General features: G+C 48.7%; 1 protein-coding gene across 1 annotated transcript in view; it reads right to left on the bottom strand.

Moving 5' to 3' along the window:
• The window catches only part of ELP1 (elongator acetyltransferase complex subunit 1), an 886,544-nt gene that overhangs the window by 719,555 nt on the left and 145,703 nt on the right, over positions 1 to 21,286 (bottom strand). The window lies entirely within an intron of this gene.

Genomic DNA, 21,286 nt, shown 5'->3' with positions numbered 1-21,286 from the left:
CCTTATATATTGTGATTGTTAAGGTGTGCTCCCCACCCAATCACTGACGCATCTGTTGTGAGAATGGCGTGAGGCACAGGGTCTTGAAAAGGCCGCCCTTTGTTTAAATTTACCGGGTTCCACCATTGAAGCGAATAGTGTGTTTGGTGGTCTATCAACACTAGATCTTGGAGTTGACCCTGTGCCTGCGTCCATTGTTTTAAAAGGCACTGCTGTAAGGGCCGCATGTGTAGCCGGGCGTTTGGGACAATTGCAATGCATGATGCCATCATGCCTCGGAGTTTCATGACAAATCTGACTATGTAGTGCTGATTTGGTTGTATGTTTGATAGCATGGTTTGGAATGATTGTACTCTTTGTGGGCTTGAAGTGGCAATCGCTCTTTGAGTGTTGAGTGTTGCTCCCAAGTATTGTTGTAGTTGGGATGGTTGTAAGTGAGATTTTTGGTAATTTATAGAGAACCCTAGTTTGTGTAGGGTATCTATTACATACTGTGTGTGATTGTGACACCATTGTTGAGTGTTGGCTTTCATTAGCCAATCGTCAAGATATGGGAATACGTGCATGTGATGTCTCCTTATATGGGCTGCTACTGCAGCGAGGCATTTTGTAAATACTCTGGGTGCTGTTGTTATCCCAAAGGTCAATACCTTGAATTGGTAATGTTTGCCCTGTATGACAAACCTGAGGTGTTTTCTGTGAGATGGATGGATGGGTATATGGAAATACGCATCTTTTAGATCCAGTGTTGACATTTATTCTCCGTGTTTTAGTAAGGTGGCTACATCTTGTAGTGTGACAATGTGGAAGTGTTCTGAATTGATGAATAGGTTTAGAGTCCTGAGATCTAAAATTGGTCTTAGTGTTTTGTCCTTTTTGGGAATAAGGAAATATAGGGAATAAACCCCTGTTCCTTTTTGATGGTGAGGTACTAGTTCTCTGGCTTGTTTTGTTAATAGTGCTTGCACCTCTATTTGTAACATGTCTAGATGTTGCGCCGACAGTTTGTGCGCTCTTGGGGTAATATCTGGAGGGAAATGTGTGAATTCTATACAGTAACCATGTTGGATAATTGATAGGACCATGTGTCCGTGGTTATGTCTGACCAATGTTTGTGGTAAAATGTTAGTCTTCCCCCCACTGGTGATGTGTGTCGGGGGAAGGGTGACAGGCAAGTCACTGTTTGTTATCGGTGGCCTGCTTAGTGGGCCCTTGATCTTGGGAATTGTACCCTGAAGGAGCCGCAAAACCCCCCTCTCTGATATTGGGATTGGTAGGTGGGTTTTGCTTGAAAGGTGGATGCCTCTGAAGGCTGTTGTCTGAAACCTCCCGTATATTGCGGTTTCCTGAATGTCCTCTATATTGGGACGAGTAGAGCGCGCCCATGGCTTTGGCCGTGTCAGTGTCTTTCTTCATCTTTTCGATGGCTGTGTCCACTTGTGGCCCAAACAGTTGTTGCTGGTTAAAAGACATGTTCAGTACTGAAGGCTGTATCTCAGGTTTGAACCCAGAGGACCTTAGCCAGGCGTGCCATCTAATTGTGACTGCCGTGTTCACTGTTCTTGCGGCAGTGTCAGCAGAATCCAATGCGGAACAAATTTGATTGTTTGATATTGCTTGCCCTTCCTCCACCACCTGTTGAGTCCGTTTTTGATATTCCTTGGGGAGATGCTGGATGATATCACTCATCTCATCCCAGTGAGGTCGGTCATAACGCGCGAGGAGGGCTTGTGAATTTGCAATACGCCACTGGTTGGCAGCCTGTGACGCCACTCTCTTTCCCGCTGCGTCAAATTTCCGACTCTCTTTATCTGCAGGTGGTGCATCTCCCGATGATTGTGAGTTGGCTCTTTTCCTTGCTGCACCAACCACTACAGAGTCTGGGGGCAGCTGTTGTGTGATGAACACTGGGTCCGACGGGGTGGTTTGTACTTCTTCTCCACCTGCGGTGTGATGGCTCTCCCCTTGACTGGCTCTTGAAAAACTTGCTGAGCATGTTTAAGCATGCCTGGGAGCATAGGCAGGCTCTGGTAGGAGGCATGCGTGGAGGCCAGGATAATAAAGAGGAAGTCGTCCTCCAATGGCTCTGAATGCATGCTAACATTAGGGAATGCAGCAGCCCTGGCCAAGACTTGGGTGTATGAGGTTCTATCCTCCGGAGGGGACAGTTGTGAAGGGTAGCACTCAGAGCTATTGTCCGAGACAGGGGGATCGTAGAGGTCCCATGGGTCTACATCATCTTGCGACTGCACAGTGTGTGTGGGTGATTGTGCAGTGGGAGTGGCAATAGGTGACCCTGTCCTTTGTGGCAAATGTGGGGGAGAAAGTTCTGGCGAAAAATGTCTAGTTGGCGATTTTTCCCTGGCCACTTTAGCTCTTGGCTGATCAGTCTCTGATTGTGGTTGGAAAGCCAGCTTTTTCTTGAACTTGAGAGGAGGGGCAGTCTGGATCTTTCCAGTATCCTTATGGATCTGTATCCGTGCCTGTGTTTGGTCAAGCTCTTCAATTTGAAGCTCCTCTTCAAATCTGTGCCTCTTTTTTAGCTGCTTAGAGAGCCCATGTTCCTCGGTGTACGAGGTCTTTTTCGGCTCCGAAGCCGGTTTTCTCGGCACCGAGATGCCCATGCTGATGGGAGGCCTCGGCTCCGAAAGGCTCTTTCGAGGCTTAGTTGACTCGACAAGTCGGTGTCGAGATTTTCGACGACAAGTTCTCGGCTCGAGTCCGAAGACTGTGGCATGATTTTGGCCTTTTTCGGTGCCGAAGGTGTTGCTTGGTCACCGCTTTGCTTTTTATGGGTCGAGACATTGCCTTCAGGCAGTGGCGTCCTGAGGCCTTTTGTTTCTTCGACTGACTGTGGGGTTGAATCGGGGCAGGCGCACTCACTTGTTGGCCTGCTGTAGACGGTCGGTCTCCATCGGAGTGGTCCGAGTCCGATCCCTGGATGGAGATAGCCATCTCTTCTTCTTCGACGTGGAGGTGTTCCGAAGTTTTCGACGCCATCTGCATCCACCTTGCCCTCCGATACCTCAAGGCCTTCTTTTATCGAAAGAACTTGCAGGCCTCGCAAGTATCTTCTCTGTGCTCCGGTGACAGACACAGATTACAGACCTGATGCTGGTCTGTATAGGGATACTAAGCGTGGCACTTCGGGCAGAAATGGAAAGGGGTCCGGTCCATTAGGATTCAACGACGTCTGTGGTCGGGCCGACCAGGCCTCAGCTGGGCGCGGAAGCCCCGAAGGGCCACCAAAAGTGTGTCTCGTCGGTGTTGTTGGAAGATATTTCCCAATCGCAAACAATACCGACGCTTTTTGAGGATTTATAGTCTTTTTCCGATTTGAATAATGGAACGAAGAGGAACACGTCCGAACCCGATGGCGGAAAGAAAACAATCTAAGATGGAGTCGATGCCCATGCGCAATGGAGCCGAAAGGGAGGAGTCACTCGGTCCTGTGACTCGAAAAGACTTCTTCGAAGAAAAACAACTTGTAACACTCCGAGCCCAACACTAGATGGCAGGATAATGCACAGCATGTGTATCTGCAGCTACACATGCCATCGAACACATATATATATATATATATATTCACTGAAACAAACTAGCTAGGCTCACATTTCACACATACAAAACCAGTGAAATTCAGCAATTATAGTTACCTCTACTAACTATAACTTGTGCCCCCGTAATGCACTGTTTATGACCTCACATACTACATCACTCATGACATGGTCAATGACATCACTCATGACGTCACACATAACATCTTAAATGACATCACTGATGACATCATCCAGTAAGTTAGTGGTTGTATGGATATGTGAGTGTGAGTGGCTATGAAGGTACTTCTATCAGTAAGTGAGTTGTTAATGTCTACAGGAGTGTGTTACTGGGTGTGTCAGTGATTGCACGGGTAAGTGCCTGGGTGTGGTAGTTGTCCTACAGGTGAATTACTTTGTGTGTAAGTGTCTGTATCGGGGAGAGAGGGGCTGTGTCTGAGACTAGATAGCGGAGTGTGTGACTGTGACTGCTTGTATGGGTGGGTGGGTATATTAGTGGCTGTGTGGCCATGCTATTTGTTTTTGTGATTGGTTGTTCAGGTGTATGAGTTGGTGTCTGGGTGGCTATATGGGTGAGTGAGTGGGTTTGTGAGTAGCTTTGTAACTGTATGAATAGCGGACTTAGTAGTCAAGTCGAAAACAGCTTTATTTCCGCCAAACAAGCCATAAAAGTCAAAATACATTGCTACAATGAGCACAGATAAAAATTAATAAAATGTAATTAAGTACAATTTAATTACAAAATAAATTAATTAATAAACATATTAGAATATCCATAAATAACATAAAAACCCCATCTAAAACACTGTTACATAAAACTGTTACAATAAATAACAGAGGGCAAACACAACATTATGGCCCTCATTATGACATTGGCAGTAAATGCCGCCTACCGCCTCGGTGACGGCCGCCAACATACCGCAGCAGTGGTGACTATCCATTCGCCATACTATGACACACACAAACACCAAACACCAAACCGACAGAATACTACCACATACACAAATACGGAAGCCCAAAGGTCAGTGCTAAAGTGGCGGTACGAACACCTATACCTTGAGCCAACAAAACAACACCCACCACATTATGACCCACAAATCACCACGGCAGACATTCAATGGCGGTAAACCACTGGCGGTACACACTGGCGCACTCAGAACGGCCACCCAAATACAAAACAACACAACATTGGCCAAAACGAAAATCACACACCTGACACTGATACACATACCACACACACCCACAGCACTATAAAACAAACACCCACATCACACACCACCCTTTACGAATACCAATAAGTTCCACAAGACTGACCACTGAGACAACTACACACCGACACCACACACACATACATACATCCGTCACACACCCCACATTCCACACCCCACCACATCACTTAACACCCTCTGCACAACACGCACAACACACACCACACAACACCCATGTCCCCACTAAGGTATCCCCGTTTCACAGATGAGGAGTTGCAGGTTATAGTCGAGGAAATAGTCAGAGTAGAGCCACAGCTGTTTGGAGCACAGGTACAGCAAATATATATTGCCAGGAAGATGGAGCTATGGCAGAGGATTGCGGACAGGGTGAACGCCGTGCGACAGCATCCAAGAACAAGGGACATCAGGAAGAGGTGTAACAACCTACGGGGAAGGTACGTTGTGTGGCAGCAAGGCACCAGCTCGCCATCCAGAGGACTGGTGGTGGACCCCAACCTCCTCCCCCACAGCGCACAGCATGGGATGAGCAAGTCTTGGCATTACTGCATCCTGAGGGACTCACTGGAGTAGCCGGAGGACTATGCACTGGTGAGTTAATATTTGCTACTTACCATCCCCCATACCTGCATACCATCTCACTACCTCACCCTGCTTCCCATCACTGCACTCTATCCCACACACTGCACCTACACATCTGACTAACCCCAATGCCAAGCCCTGCATGCTAGACCAATGCATGGACAGCCCTCCCAGCCCTGCATGGACACCCATCACCAAAGCATGCACAGCATGGAGAACTAACAATCACACAATACATCACCATACACAAAGGGGGCAGGGCAACAGCAACAAGAGAGGAAGCAAGGAATGTCACAGACATGAAGTATAATACATCACTTACATCCCCATATGTGCCCGAGCCAATCTCGGCGGCGAGGTGCCACGACTAACCAGTCCCCCATCAGAAGATGTCCCCAATGATAAGTGACTCTGGACTTCTGGATCTGGATGAACGACCTGGCCCATCAGGGACCACTGGTCAGTCGGCCACCCCAGCCAACTCCCAGTCCACCACAGTCTCCCCCATCAGGATCCAACACCACAGCAGCCACTTAACGTCCCCACACCTCTGTCCCTAGGACACGTCAATCAGCAGTGTGCTCACCTATACAGGGACCCCAGTCCACACCACACCCCCAAGCCAATCAGGGGCCTGGGATCAGTGGCAGTGGGCACACCGTTCAGGGGATTGAGGCACAGGGGAACAGGGACACTGGGAGGAACGCTGTGCACCAGGGGGAGGACAGGGCCAGGGAATTGACTCTCCAGGAGGCATTCACCAACGTCCTGGGGGCTTACCAACAATCCCAGGACAAGATGGGCCAAATCCTTACCAACATGCAGGAGAACAAGCGGCTGCAGGAGGTACACCATCAGGAGATCAGGGAGGATTTGCAGGCCCTAAACACCACCATGGTCTCCATAACAGGGGTGCTGGCAGATATGGCCAATATCATGAGGGAATGAACAGCACACCAGCGGACCCCTACCACTAGCCAGTCTATTGACCAGCCCACCACCTCCGCTGCAGCTAGTGGGTAGGAGGCCCTGCCACAGGACCCACAGGCCACCAGCACGCCTCCTCCTGCAGAAGGTGAACCACCCCCGCAAACATTCCCTGTGACCCAGACAGAAGACAGAGACACTTGCCAAGACCAAGACCACCGCCAGGAAATGAGGCTCTCCTGAATGTCCCCCTTGTGTCCCACCTTATCACCATGTCCACTTTGCTCCCCTTCCTATGGCCCCTTGGACACTGGACCTGTTCTACAAACAGACTGGAAGAATACTCTGGACTTTTTTCTCAACCATCACCATATTCCATTGCACTTTTCCGTCAATTATTTGCACTACAATAAACACCCTTGAACACAACCTGAGTGATAGTGTTTTATGTGATGAAAATGTGCATTAATGGAAACAGTCACATCATGTGCAAACGATCTGAACAATGTGATAGCATACAGTTAATGACCTGAATCTGTCTGTAGTCATCACATCAGTACACAGTTGTCATATCACCAACATCTGCAAAATGAGAAGCCACAGGTAACAATAAGTAGAGATGCAAAGAAAGTGAATGCCATCCGCTACAGCCACACAGAAAACGTCAGTCAGAGGAATGGTCAGTTCCACTGTCTCACCTGTGTGTCATAGGAAGTATTGATGTATAACTGATGTTGTGTTGTCCACATCCTCATCCTCATCCTCTGCCTTCTCATCCTCACTGTCCTCTGGGTCCACTGCTGCCACTGGGGCATTTCCAGTCTCCTCCTCCTGCAGATAAGGCACATGTCGTCTGAGGGCCAGGTTGTGCAACATGCAGCATGCCACTACTATCTGGCAGACCTTCTTAGGTGAGTAGCACAGGGATCCACTAGTTAGATGGATGCATCTGAAGCTGCCCTTCAGGAGGCCGAAGGTCCTTTCAATAATTCTCCTGGTTCGCCCAAGTGCATCATTATAACAACTCTCAGTCCCTGTCCTGGCATTCCTCACAGGGGTCAGGAGCCTCGATAGGTTTGGGTAGCCAGAGTAACCTACAAGTATTGAGGAACAAACATTAGCCTTACACAATGGTATGGGGTTAATATCAGAAGGCATACACTGACATACATTGGGTGGGGAGTCAGGCTCACCAATTAGCCACACCCTGTGCCTCTGTAGTTGTGCCATCACATTTGGGATGCTGCTATTCCTCAGTACGAAGGCGTCATGCACCAACCCAGAATTCTTGGCAGTGAGGTGGGAGATGTACTGGTCAGCCAGGCACACCATTTGCACATTGAGAGAGTGGAACCTCTTCCGATTCTTAAACACCTGTTCATTCTGGCGGGGAGGGGGGCAAACGCTACATGTGTACCGTCAATCGCCCCAATAATGTTGGGTATATGTCCCATTGCAGAGAATCCAGGCTTCACAATTCTTCCACCTAGGGGAAAGCAATGTAGCTGCACATGTGTTTCACCAGGGCAGACAAAACCCTTGCCAGCACGACTGAGAACATTGGCTGTGACATTCCTGCTGCCAAGCCCACTGTCACTTGGAATGAACCAGTTGCCAGGGACTGGAGAATTGAAAGAACCTGCACTAGACGGGGGATCACAGTGGGATGGCTGACATCAGATCAGGCTCCAATTGAGCACACAGCTCTGTGATTGTGGCCCTGTCCAGTCTATAGGTGAGAATTATGTGCCTCTCCTCCAGTGTAGCCAAGTCCACAAGGGGTCTGTACACGGGGCTTGTCTTGTCTCCTTCTCCTATTCCTCCCCAGCGGTAGGTATCTAAGCAACACAAGAGTGAGTAGGCTGTCACAATCTGAACAATGGAACCACCATCTCAGTGTACAAAGAGCAGTAACGTGATCGGAAATTGAAAATGGCAATGTGTGTGCAAAATATGGAAATGATGCAGTTCTCGATTATCTGAATATTGTCCACCACCATAAAACGGCAGCCGTCTGTCCTGCATGGAGGGACAGGTGGAGGTGAGGTAACTCCACCAGCATAGCGCATCATGGCGGAAGGCGGTCTTTCCCCGCCGTGCAATTCCTCATTGGATAACATGGGGCTCTATGGAGTACAGTGGCCAATGGGGATACCGGCAGTGGCGACGGTGTACACCGTCGCAGACTTGACTGCCATTTTCTGTCCATAACTTCACTTGACGCCTGACTTTCCACAGGATAACACCTACATTGCGTGTGCTGCATTGACCTGTGTCTGGATCCTGCCATGGCCTGTGTGACCGGGAAAGGGCCTCTGCCTTCACTTTGGAGGAGTTGGAGCATTTGGTGGATGGGGTCCTACCCCAGTAAAGGCAGCTGTATGGGCCTCCAGACCAACAGGTGAGTACACATTGGGCATGAGGCATGTGACATGTGTGTGCAAGCATTGTGTCGTATGTCTGGTGGTGGTGTACATGGTGGGCGCTGGGTAATGTGTGCCAATGCGGATGCAAGGGGATTTGTGGACCATATGTGTGACAGGCTGGATTGTATGCGTAATGGTGTCCTCCTGTCTGTATTTCCTCTGCAGGTCAGCACCCATCAGAAGAAGGGATTATGGCGTGCCGTCGCTAAGGACATGCTGATCCTGGGGGTCTACAGCAGGAGGTGGACCCACTGTAGGAAGAGGTGGGAGGACCTGCGACGCTGGGCCCGGAAGACCGCAGAAGTCCAGCTGGGGATGGTCTCCCAGTGTGCGTTTCAACTATGATTGGTAGGTGGCATGGAAACCCAGTGGTAGGTGTCAGTTAGTGGGTGCCCCTTAATGCCAGGTCAGAGATTGCAGCATGATCCAGCTCAAGGGTAATGGTTGTATTGCTATAACTGGTAACCTAGCTATGTTGCATTCCATGTCAGACAGGGATTAGTGACTCCCCGGAGGGGTGCAGTTAGAAGGGGCTGCCTCACATCTTGTTGTGGTACCTAGCCAATGTAATGCCAGTACGATGCATGGTGCTCAATCCTGATCCCTGTGTGTGACGGTAATGTGTATGCCATCTGTGGTATTGGTGCTGCAATTGACCCAGTGCTCCCTTTCTCTCCCCCCTTTTTTCTACTGTCATCCTATCCATGTGTGCATTAGCTTCGTCTGGGGGAGGAACAGGGGCACCAGTGACAGAGAGTTCTGCATCCCACAGGACCCAGGAGGAAGAGTCCACCGACGCCAAGGGGAACACCACGGCAGAGACAGGAGGTGACAACACTGACTCTGATACCACCTCCGATGTAAGCTCCCTGGTGGTGGCAGACACCTCTGGGACCACCAGGGCTACAGGTACAGCCGCCACCCCCGTACCAGGACCGCCCTCTCAGTAGCCCCTCACTGAGTTGCCCGTGCCCCCTCACCCAGGAGGGTGGGCATCTCCTGCGCCCCAGGCACCTCAGGCCCTGCCCGAGTCAGCCCTGCTGCCCTCAATGAGGAGGCTATTGACCTCCTGAGAATCATCTCTGTAGGGCAGTCAACCATTGTGAATGCCACCCAGGGGCTGGCATCCCAGATGGAGCAATGCAATGCATTCCTGGAGGGCATTCATGGTGTATTGGCGGCCCACCAGAGATCGTTCCAGGCTCCTGCCTCCTGCCTCCTCTCTGATGGCAGCCATTTTCCCTGTTCCTACAGTCCCACCTCCAACTACCACTTCCCAGTCCCAATCTCCTCAACCCCAACCCATCCCATGCACACATACTGACACGCATGCACACAAACCATCACACAAGAGTGGCACAGACAAACACAGTCAGCACACATCAGGCCACAAGCACTCACACAAACAACAGACAATAGCAGACACAACAACATCCACTGCCTCCACTGTCTCCCCCTGCTCCTCCCTCACCGTCACATCCGCACTCACACCTACATGTACTGCATCAACAGCCACCACCACCATCACCACACCAAGCAGCTCACACACCTCACTTGCAGACACAACATCCATCGAAGCGTCCCCAGTGTCCTCTCCCACCGTGAATGCCCCCCACCTCCTAAGAGACACAAACGCAGGCACACAGGCACCCAAAAGCCATCCACCTCACATCAGCACACTGTCCATGCACCTGAACCCAAGTCCAGCAGAAATACACCTCCAACAACCACTCTCTCAACCTCCACTCCCATCCCTCATCCCGCCCCACCGTCCCCAAGAAGCTTTTCCTTGCCCAACTTGACCTCCCCCTCCACCCCCCTGTCCTGCCCGTAAGAGCAGGGTCACAACAACACAGCCCAGCACCTCAGCCAAACAGTCTACGGGGACAGTGGCGGCACCTCCTAGTCATGGAGGCAAGAAAGTAAAGGATTCCACTCCACCACCCAAGAGAGGGAAGGATCCCACTCCACCACTCAGAAAAGGGAAGGTTCCCACTCCACCAACTAAGAGAGGCAAGAGCAGTGGTCAAGGTGCCCTTGCCTCCAGCTGGGACACAGAAGCCCTCACCTCCAGCTGCAACACAGCAGCCCTCACCTCCAGCTGCAACACAGCAGCCCTCACCTCCAGCTGCAACACAGCAGCCCTCACCTCCAGCTGGGGCACAGCAGCCCTCACCTCCAGCTGGGGCACAGCAGCCCTCACCTCCAGCTGGGGCACAGCAGCCCTCACCTCCAGCTGGGGCACAGCAGCCCTCACCTCCAGCTGGGGCACAGCAGCCCTTACCTCCAGCTGGGGCACAGCAGCCCTCACCTCTAGCTGGGACACAGCAGCCGTCACCTCCAGCAGAGGCTGGCAGGGTTTTCCCTCCACCAGCAGTGGGCAAGGAGCCCTCACCACCAGCTGGGACACAGCAGCCCTCACCTCCAGCAGAGGGCATGTAGGCCACCCCCAGGGACTATTGCACAAGAAGCCCCCTCCAGATCCAGTGGGCAAGTACCCCACCTCAGAGACTGTGACCTTGCACTCCCCAGCAAAGTCAAATGGGCAAGGTGTCCCCTCTAGAACCAGTGGGCAAGTACCCCACCTCAGAGACTGTGACCTTGCACTCCCCAGCAAAGTGAAATGGGCAAGGAGCCCCCTCGGGAACCAGTGGGGCAAGTTTCCCACTTCAGCTGAGGTGCCTCCCACTCCCTTTCCCCCTGAGGAGCCAGGCCATTCCCAACATGATGCCCCTGCACAGTGTAGTACGGATTACGTCAGGGAACGAGTTGGGCCTTGGACTGTGCCCTGTGGCCATGTGGCCCTTTGTACTTTGGACTGGCCATTGGCCCTTTCGGAACAGTGACTCATGCATATCTTGTCACATGGACAATATGGTGGCTGTTTACATCAAATTACACTATCAGTTCTGGATAACTGGAGTCCTTGCACCGGTTTTCCTCTCCTTTTCCTCTCTTCCTCCCTTGTGTGTTATACAGCTGTACTTACCGTTGTCGTCTTCGTCGGCATTGCTGTTCCAGGTGGAGCATGGCGTAGAAGAGCATCGGGAAGACTTGAAGTTCCCGTTCCATGGCGGCCTTGATCTTCTCTGTGTCTCTGTTGGTGAGTCTTTAGTTTTCTGTAATGTGTTCCCGACAGGCTTTTGATTGCGTTGGTACCGCTCCGGAAATCACGGCGGTTTGCTATGTCATAATATGGTGGGGGGTACATTGTCTTCCGCCTGGCTGTTGATGGCTACAGCTGTGGTAAGTGGTTTTTACACCCTGGAGGTTGGTGTGGTACACTGGCTGTCTATGGTTGTTATCACCTCCATGGTCATAATTTGGCGGTAATTACCGCCAGCCTGTTGGCGGTATTACCGCCAATGTCATAATGACCACCTACATGCCTTAAAACACATAAAAGGATTCTGGGATTTCAGATACAGCTGAGATCACAAAAGTGCAAGTGCACTCAACAGATCTCCCCCAAAAGACAGGTAATTTCCCGACAATTTTTCTAGCTTTCAGAACAAACAAAATAAAATGGTATACAGAAGCACATACTAGATCTGTTTGTAACAACTGCAGATAAGTCAATTCTTCCTTACAGTGCCTAATATTTAGGGTTCTAAGGAGTGGAATTAATATGCTCATTCTCTGCTCATAATAAAGCCAGCAAAATAGAACCATATGTAGCTGTGACTGAGGCATATGAGAATCATACAGACATGGTATTAACTCTTTGGGAGTGTACACATTCAGTGGATAAGCCACAAAAAATAAGTTAAACCTAGCCAAAAGCTAACTAGATAAAACCTGTGGTGCCGTGGCACCCTTAATAGGCACAGCTCGATTTTTAGGGTCGTACAGAGAGGTAAATAAGCCACCGCCATTCCTTTGCCACATTCTTTATTTCATCTTTCTTCCCTTAGCCATCCAGCTAGTTCACTCTTAACGACTGAATTGAGCTGCTTGTTTATTAACACTCAGTTCATAAATAACTCAGATCTATTGATAACACCTAGAGTTTCCTTCACAAACATGAGCCATTTCCACCTATGTAGCCAATCAAGATTTAAACAATCTAGATTAAAGACTGGGTTAGAACAGCTCTGGGCCTAGACCACACTGAGAGCCACAAAGCTATTGGGGACAACTTTCCTGTGTCCTTCAGAAATGGCAAACCTAATTCCTCATGCACTATAGTGGCAGGTATACCTCCGGTAAGTGACAACAGCCTTCTGAAAAATTTGTTCTTACTTACTTGTAGCGAGAACATATCAATATACCCCCACACACCCAACAGAAGTGGGCCTGGCTTTGTAAATGGTGTTAATAGCATTAAGTGGCGCAGATCCTAATCTAGATACAAACCTTTGTAAGGATACCACCTCCTGCTCATACTGCATGATCCTAACAGATTTAAAATGTACCCACTTGCTACTACTGTCAAAAGGCACCCCCAGATAGGAAAATGTGGAACACATTTGAGGTGAGTATCTCCAATGTGAAAAGGGGCGATGCTACTTTTTGAGTGTCTGCAAACCATAGCCTAGGATTTCGCCTTATTTGGGGAAAGGCCTCTGGGCAGAGATAAAATCAAGGAAATTATCTGTCAGTTTTTAGAGGCCCCTACCTGTTTGTGCCATGAGGACACAATCATCAGCATAGAGAAGAGCGGGTTGATGTCAAGTCCCTATCTTTGTAGGGTCCGCCTCAGCCTTCACTAAAAACTCCTACAAATCATTAATATAAAAACTAAAAAGAAAGGAAGCCATAACACACCCCTGCCTGACCCCCTTCCTAATCTTAATATAAGGAGTACACTTCCCATTAAGCCCATATCAGACCCTGGCTTCAACATCATTTTGCAGTTGAGCCAAGAGGAGAACTATTTTAGGGTCAGCTCCTCGCTTGATTAGCATCTCCAATAGTTTACGCCTAATACATTGTCAAATGCTGTGCTAAGGTCCATAAACGCCAGGTAGAGACATCCATAACTGGCACTTACAAACTTCTACACTAACAGGTGGTGGCTCAACCATTCGTCAGATGTACCCAACCAACATCTGAACCCATTTGGACAGCAATATAGGGTGATAACAGTAAGGGTCGTTAAGGCCACCTTTTTTTAATATTGGGACAATGGCTGCCCTTGACCAGGGTGCAGATGGAGTGGTGCAAACAGCACTTATAAAGACATTCACAGGAACAGGAGCCCGCAGTTCCAAGTTACCCTTAAAAAGATCGACAGGTACCCCATCAGGTCCAGGCGGTTTACTGGGGGTGGACCTGTTAATAGCTGATATTACATCTTGAATGCTATTAACTAGCTCATCACTATCTCCAAGGCCGGGTCTTTCAATCAAGTATCTAGAGGATTTATCCCCATTACACTCATATATCATCTTTGTGAAGTGGTCTATCCACAGATGTTCTGGAATTAAAACCTCTGTCCCATCACTGGAGTTGGGAACAAAAAAGGAGTATTAACCACCTTCCAAAACTGGGATGCATCTTTTGCCACAGCAGCATGAGCCAGCTTCTCCCGGGCCTCACTTCTGAGTTCATTTTTCATTGTCCTGATAACTTCTTTATAGACTGACCTACAGTTGCTCACTTTTGCTGGAATCCTAGGATTGTTTTTCAAAGCTAGAATCAAGTCGCCATGGGTGTAGGAAGCTGGCCTGGTATGTGGTGGACATCTATGGTGTTTGCACCCTATACTACATCCAGGCAACCCTATTAGTTAGTAAGACAGTGTCTAGAAAGCCAGGGCTCTCTAGTGGCAGCTGTGGTGAGCAGCCAAGAATTAATTAGGAGGAGTGCAAAGCACTTGCAATACCACAGCAGTCACACAGCAACTTATCACACAAGAAAGGAACCACAGTGTTACAAAAATAAAGGAATTTCTATTACAGTAGCACTGAACTAGATCATTTAGAGGCAGTCCCCCAACTGGAGGTAAGTCCACTCTATATATATATATATATATATATATATATATATATATATATATATATATATATATATATATATATATATATATATATATATATATATATATATATATATATATACACACACACACACACACACACATATATATGCAGTAAATATTAGGAATGAGCATACAGAAACAAGCATTGGCAAATAATAGCAGAAAATAACTAAGGTCCTATGGGAGTGCAAAACCATATACTAAAATAGTGTAATACGAAGTTAGGACCCCAACCAAGGATGTGGAATGGTGAGAAGGGACTTAAGAGTCCCTTGGGCCCCAAGAGGTGAGTACCTAGATGATCCCCAGCGACCAGGAGAGCAGAGGTAAGTTATCTGGTCTTCCCAAAGACTAACAAGCAGAGTTGGAGAACAAAGATTGCAAGACCAGGCCAGTCCAGTGGAACCCAACGGTGAATTCCGGAAGAAGAGAACATGCAAAAGAAGGGGACAGAGTCCAGTCCACGCACAAGTGTCCAGGCGGGACAGGTGCCACTATTCACCCTTCTGTGGATGAAGATCCAGGTCGATGAGGGAAGATGAAGATCAGCTGTGGAGCCCAGGAGCTGCAGAGAAGTCATTGGAGTTGTGCAGATGATGACTCACATCAGTAGCTGGGTCGCAGATGGTCAGTGGTTAGAAGAACCACCAAAAAGCTTTGGCAAATGCAAATCTGGGCAGAAGAGGATTTGCAGAGAGGAAGAGGACTAGCAAGGTCCAGGTGACTTAATCCTTGGGAGGAAGTCTAGGATGACCCTCAGCAGTCGGGAGAGCCAGCAGAAGAAGTGTCAGCCCCCACAGACAACCCACAGGGAGCAGGCAGAGTAAGTTGCAGTCAGGCCTAGTCAGCACACCTGAAGAGGAGTCCCACGTTGCTGGAGCAGCAGAGGAGAGACTGTCCTTGCAAGGATGAAGTGCTGGAGGCCGGAGCTACTTCGAGCGTAAAGATCCCTTGGAGCAGGAGTAAACAACCCTTGGTTGCTGCAAGAGTCGCGGTGCACAGGGGTACTGTCCTGCAAGGAAAGGCAAGGGCTCACCGTCTCCCAACGTGGATAGCAGGTAGAGAGGACCAAAAGAACCACCACCTGTGTTGGAGATGCTTTCTGGAGCCGGATGGCAGAAGATCTTAGCAGCCAGTCGTCGTTGCCTTAGGTGCCTGTGGATGCAGGGGAGTGACTCCAAGGGAGATACCTTCTTGTTTCTTTGGTGCAGCTGAAGTCTTGCAGACCCCAGGGGATGCACAGCCATGGAAATGTTGCAATTACTGGAAGGAGCCGAAGAAACAATGTGGCAAGGCAAAGCCGCCTCGGGAGTTCCAGGCGTGTTATGTTCCTGTGAAGTCCAGCAGCCGTTCCGGTGGCCAGGAGAAGAAGAGGTTGATGCAGGGAAGTCCTAATGGAGTCTTGCACACTGAATCTGGGGACCCACCCGCAAGGGAGTCCCTAATTAGCCCATGCATGGGGCTTTGTCACTCTGCAGGGTGATCACCTATCAGAGGGGGGGGAACTGACGTCAGTCACCTGTCCTGAACAAGATGTTCCCAGGGGCCGCTGCACATCTTGTTACCAAGATGGCAGAATCAAGTGGCCACTTGGAGAATCTCCGGGAACCACCCCTGGGGTGGTGATGGGCAGGGGAGTGGCCACTCCCCTTTCCTTTGTATGCTTTCCCACCAGAGCAGGGACCTGGGGTCCCTGGACTGGTGCAAACCAGATTATGCAAGGAGGGCAACAAATGTGCCCTTCAAAGCAAGCCGATGGTGCTGGGAGGCTATCCCTCCCCAGCCTTGTAACACCTATTCCCAAGGAAGAGGTTGCTGCCCCCCTCTCCCACAGGATATCTTTTTTCTGCCTTCTCCTGCTTGAACTTGTCAAGCAGCAGGAGGGGAGAAACCTGTCTGAGGGGCTGCAGCAGCATGGGCTGCCCGCAAACCCTGGAAGGCTGGTATGGGTAATACAGGGGTGCACTCACACACAGCCACCTGCACCTACCTACCTTCTGAGCTAGGAGGGCATTCCATAGGGGTGACTTGTTGTGACCAGGTGCAGAGATCAGCAGTGAAAGGTTGCATGCACCTTTTCACGCAGGCTGCAATGACACGCCTGCAGACATAGCTTGCATGGCTCCCATGGGTGGCATAATACATGCTGCAGCCCATGGTGCCCCAATGCCCTGAGCACCTAAGTACCATATACTAGGGACTTATATGGGGGCACCAGTATACAAATTGTGGTGTGTCCAAAGTCCTAGGCAACCAAATGTAGAGGGAGAGAGCACAATCACTGGGGTCCTGGTTAGCAAGATCCCAGTGAAAATAGTCAAAGCATACTGACAGCAGGCAAAAAGTGGGGGTAACCATACCAAAAAGAGGGTACTTTCCTACAAGTGGGTGTGTGAGGATGTGAGTGGGGCTGTGAGTGGGTGCACAAGGGTCTGAGTGGGTCGGTGAGTGAATGCGTAAGGGCCCAAGTGGGTGTGTGAGTGGGAGAAAGAGACTGTCAGAAAGAAATTGAGAGAGTGAGAGAGAAAGTGAGAGGGAGAGAAATAGAGAGTTTTTTAGGCTTTGATGAATGATATATTTAGAATAAGACATTTTTGGAGAAATTGAAAAGAACAATATATTTGACAATTAAAAAGATTTAGATCACTTTTCAGCAGGAACCTTACACTTTTGAAGTTTAAAAGAAACCAAAGAAAGAAAATGACCATAGACACAGTTGCAGAAGAACCCTCAACTTTCAGTGTAAGGGTCTGTGACCTTAACCTTTAGACCGTAGGTGACTCGTTACTGTGGTGCTACCAGAAATCCCTCTGACAGTTAACCCATGCAAGTAATTGGAAAGAAACATGAATGTTCCATCACTAGGAAGGTTTACCAGTCACAACACTAGTAAATAAACACACTGCAAAGCCGTACTAGGATTTGAACCTTTAGCCTACTGAGTGACAGCACAAAACATTGACCATTAGCCCAGAAGTGACTCTGTTCCACTCTGCATCCAAACAGAACTATAACATTTGTACCAAACTTCTTGCCAGTCTTCAGGGTCGACTTTAGGAAAGTGCGACCGGTGCAGCCGCACTGGCGCGGACTTGGGGGAGGGGAGTTGACCTTGGGGGGCTCTTGGTAAGTGATAACTATTTTAAAGCATTTGCTTTGAGTTCCTTGTGAGTCCACCTTACAAGCAGCAATACAAATGTCAAGGTAACTCATGTGATTAATGTTCCAGCTAGAGAAAGTATGAGATCAGAGCTTTGTTCAGTGGCAGTTTGGACTCTCTATCAAGTAGCGCAAAGGGTTACTATGCCTAATGCAAAGAAAACCTATTGTGCAGATCACAGATCTTTATGTTATGTGGAGAGCTGAATGAATTACTGCTTTGGTCACAGGGATACTTTTGTTACCGCAGTTCATAATACCCTAAAATAGAAAAGTGACTGTTACAAACTGTCATCAAAGAACTGCATACAAACTGTATAAAATAGATTACAACGTTATGTTTTTTTCCCCAGTCTTTCATCATTTATTCCCAATGTTGCTAGAAAGAGTTGTTGGATTGATATACATTCCTACTAATAAAGCCAGCCTTTACTAGTGCTTTGAAACAAATGAAAAGTATACGAGAGATGGACTATGAAGAGATGAGGGGCATTTTTGGCTGGTGGTAGTGAGGGATTCCGAGCAGATGGTAATGGGGAGCCAAAAATGACTGTCGCACTGGGTGCCACCAGCACTTAAGCCGGCTCTCTGCTTGTCTTACTCCTTGAAGTCACTGCATGGAGAGACCATTGCAATGGCAATCTCTCTCTCGTCAATCCCATTATGGGAAGAAAGAAAGAGAGAGAGAGCGAGAGAGAGAGAGAGAGAGAATACCACGCAGTCCTAGCCGGCTTCCAGCGTCTTGGGGGAGCCAGCACTGCTCACGCAAGCAGGGAGCTGCTTTAAATAGCAGCTCTCTGCTTTTGGAAGCAGTGTTTTCATCTGTTTCCCACCAAGCACAAGAAAACAGCTGTATCCCAGGGGTGTCCCCAGGGCCATCATTGACTCCTTGAGGGGGGCGGCCCACCAAAAATAAATGTCCATTTCTCATTTTAATTCCTACAGAGATTTTAGACACGACTACAGACCAAACCGCTTGATGGAATTACACCAAATTTGGCAGCAAGCCAGCTCTTAGTCCAGAAAGAGTGCTTTTTTGCTTTTTTTTTTTGTGTAAATCTGTTCAGTCGTTTCTGCAATATTAAAAGAAAAATTTATATTTCTATATCTGGAGGTGCAAACCCTTCATGAATCCACTCGCTGGGAATTCGCGATCCCTCGAGCCACAGGGCGCACAGATGGCTGCAACCTGAACTGAAGTTGCGGCTGCCATTTTTTTATATTGGAAAATGGTCTTTGGGGGCTCAAATGAGGGCAAATAAATAATTTGTAAGGTGGAATTAGGGTTCAGGATGGAGATACCCTGTCTGTAGGATGAAAGTCACTTAAAGACCCACTCAGACACTCACGCAACCACTCAGAGACTCACACAGGTACTCATGCACATACTCATAGACCCACTCAGAGGCTCATGCACGCACTCAGACTCAGAGAATCATGCACCCACTCACAGACCCATTCAGAGACTCATAGACCCACTCACACACCCACTGAGGTGGCAGGTCCCTGACCAGCTCTACTCCTGCATCGCTCCCTCCTGTTTGCTGCCTTGTTCTCACTAACTTCTCCTCCTCTCCGGATGTTTTTCTCAGTGCTTTCTCCTGTTTTCTGCCCTATTTTCACTGCTTTTTTCCTCAATTCCCTCTGTTTTTCTGAGTACTTTCTCCTGCCTTGTTTTCACTGCTTTCGAACGCCTTTCCTGTTTTTTCTTTCTGAGGTCTTTCTCCTGTTTTCTGCCTCGTTTCATTGTTTTCTCCCTCCTTTCACCCTGTTCTGAATCTTTTCTCCTGCTTTCTTCCTCATTTTCATTGTTCTCCCTCCATTCCCTTTGTTTTTCTGACTGCTTTCTGCCTCGTTTTCACTGCTTTCTCCCCCCTTTGCCCCAATTTTTTTGAGTACTCTCCTGCTTTTGCCTTCTTTCTTTCTCTGTTCACTACTTTTTATCCTGTTCCCACCTGCCACCCATTTTCCTGACACCTGCCTAGCCCCACCCACCACCTCCAAGAGCCTCTCTCCTCCTCCCAGGACCTACTTAATGGAGGCCACAGTGCAGCTGCGCCGCTGGTGAGCAGAATGCACACCAAAGGCAAGCCAGTCTGCACCTGGACCATGTCCAGCTCCAGGACTCCTAGCTCTTTCACTCCACAAAGATACATGGCCTCTGACCCCTGGACCCCAGACACAACAAGAGCCACTGCTACCGCTCATCCCCGCACACCACCAGAAGACTGTCCTCCTGCCAACACTGTCGCCACACCTTCAGCACCGAAGCAACCAACGCCCCCAAAACATCGACTGAGACCGTCAGGGCACAACTCCAGTGCATCATACTAAACGTAAGTTAACTATTTAAACATGCCACTGAGGTCTGACACATGATCATCTCCGTCACCCCGTACATCATCTTCCTCATAGAAACCTGGTTCAACCCTTCCTCCGCACGAAGACATTGCCACCTCCATCCCTGAAGGGTACAAGATATAACACACACCGGGACCAAACCAACAAGCACGGAGCTTGAACTGCCATCGCCTATAGTGACACCATCCGCTGCATGACATTCACGGACGACCCGACATCATTAGTGGAACACCTCAACTTCCAACTCCACACAGATGCAAAAAGTACCATCAGGGGCACCCTTGCCTACAGACCACCAGGATCACTTAGGCTGATGAGAATGTACTCAGACGGCAGAAAACGGTCTTGTTTCAAATTGGCACCTTGAGATTGTGGCCAAGTCCAGCCGTGTTATTTTCAAAGCTGGCCTAATGCAATTAGCATTTTTTTAATAAATAAACTTCTGCAGTGAGAGGGATGTTCTAGAATTTTCCTCTCTTGTTTGTTCAATGTATAAGAGGCCAAGCCCAGATGGACTGGGGACAGAGAATATTTGCAGATCTCCGACATATCCAGGATGCTGGAGTGTGTCATCCTTCCTGTGAGGATAACTGATTGCTCTCTCCTCGATCGATTCTGGGATCTGGCGATCTAATGCTGAATAGGAGGGAGATGAAGCAGTGTGCCCTTGCCTCATGGTGATGTATTTTTTTAATTCATTATTTGCTTTGCATTATAATTTACATACATATATTTGCTGTGTATATTGCAGTGGTGAATCATTTGTACATGTTTTCATTTCATTGCTGTGACCATTTTTAAACATGTGCTTTCAGCATGCTAATCTCCTTTTAGGAAGCTTGCGTAGTGAAATAATAAATGTCTTCTTTGGACTACGAAGTGCATTCCAGAGATTTTTGTCAGTGCATGAGTTTTTCAGCTCGGTCGTTAGAGAAGCAAAACATCAATAAAATAGCACAACTCCATTCCTCCTGAATGAAAAATAAGGAAACATAAAGTAGCGATGTACTTTCATAACAGCACCCTCAGACCAATTATCGAAACAGCAGCCCTCAGGTAAAAAGC

The sequence above is a fragment of the Pleurodeles waltl genome, chromosome 1_2 (assembly GCF_031143425.1).
Source record: "Pleurodeles waltl isolate 20211129_DDA chromosome 1_2, aPleWal1.hap1.20221129, whole genome shotgun sequence".
In the NCBI taxonomy this organism is placed as follows: domain Eukaryota; kingdom Metazoa; phylum Chordata; class Amphibia; order Caudata; family Salamandridae; genus Pleurodeles; species Pleurodeles waltl.
This window is presented reverse-complemented; position numbering and strand designations above follow the sequence as displayed.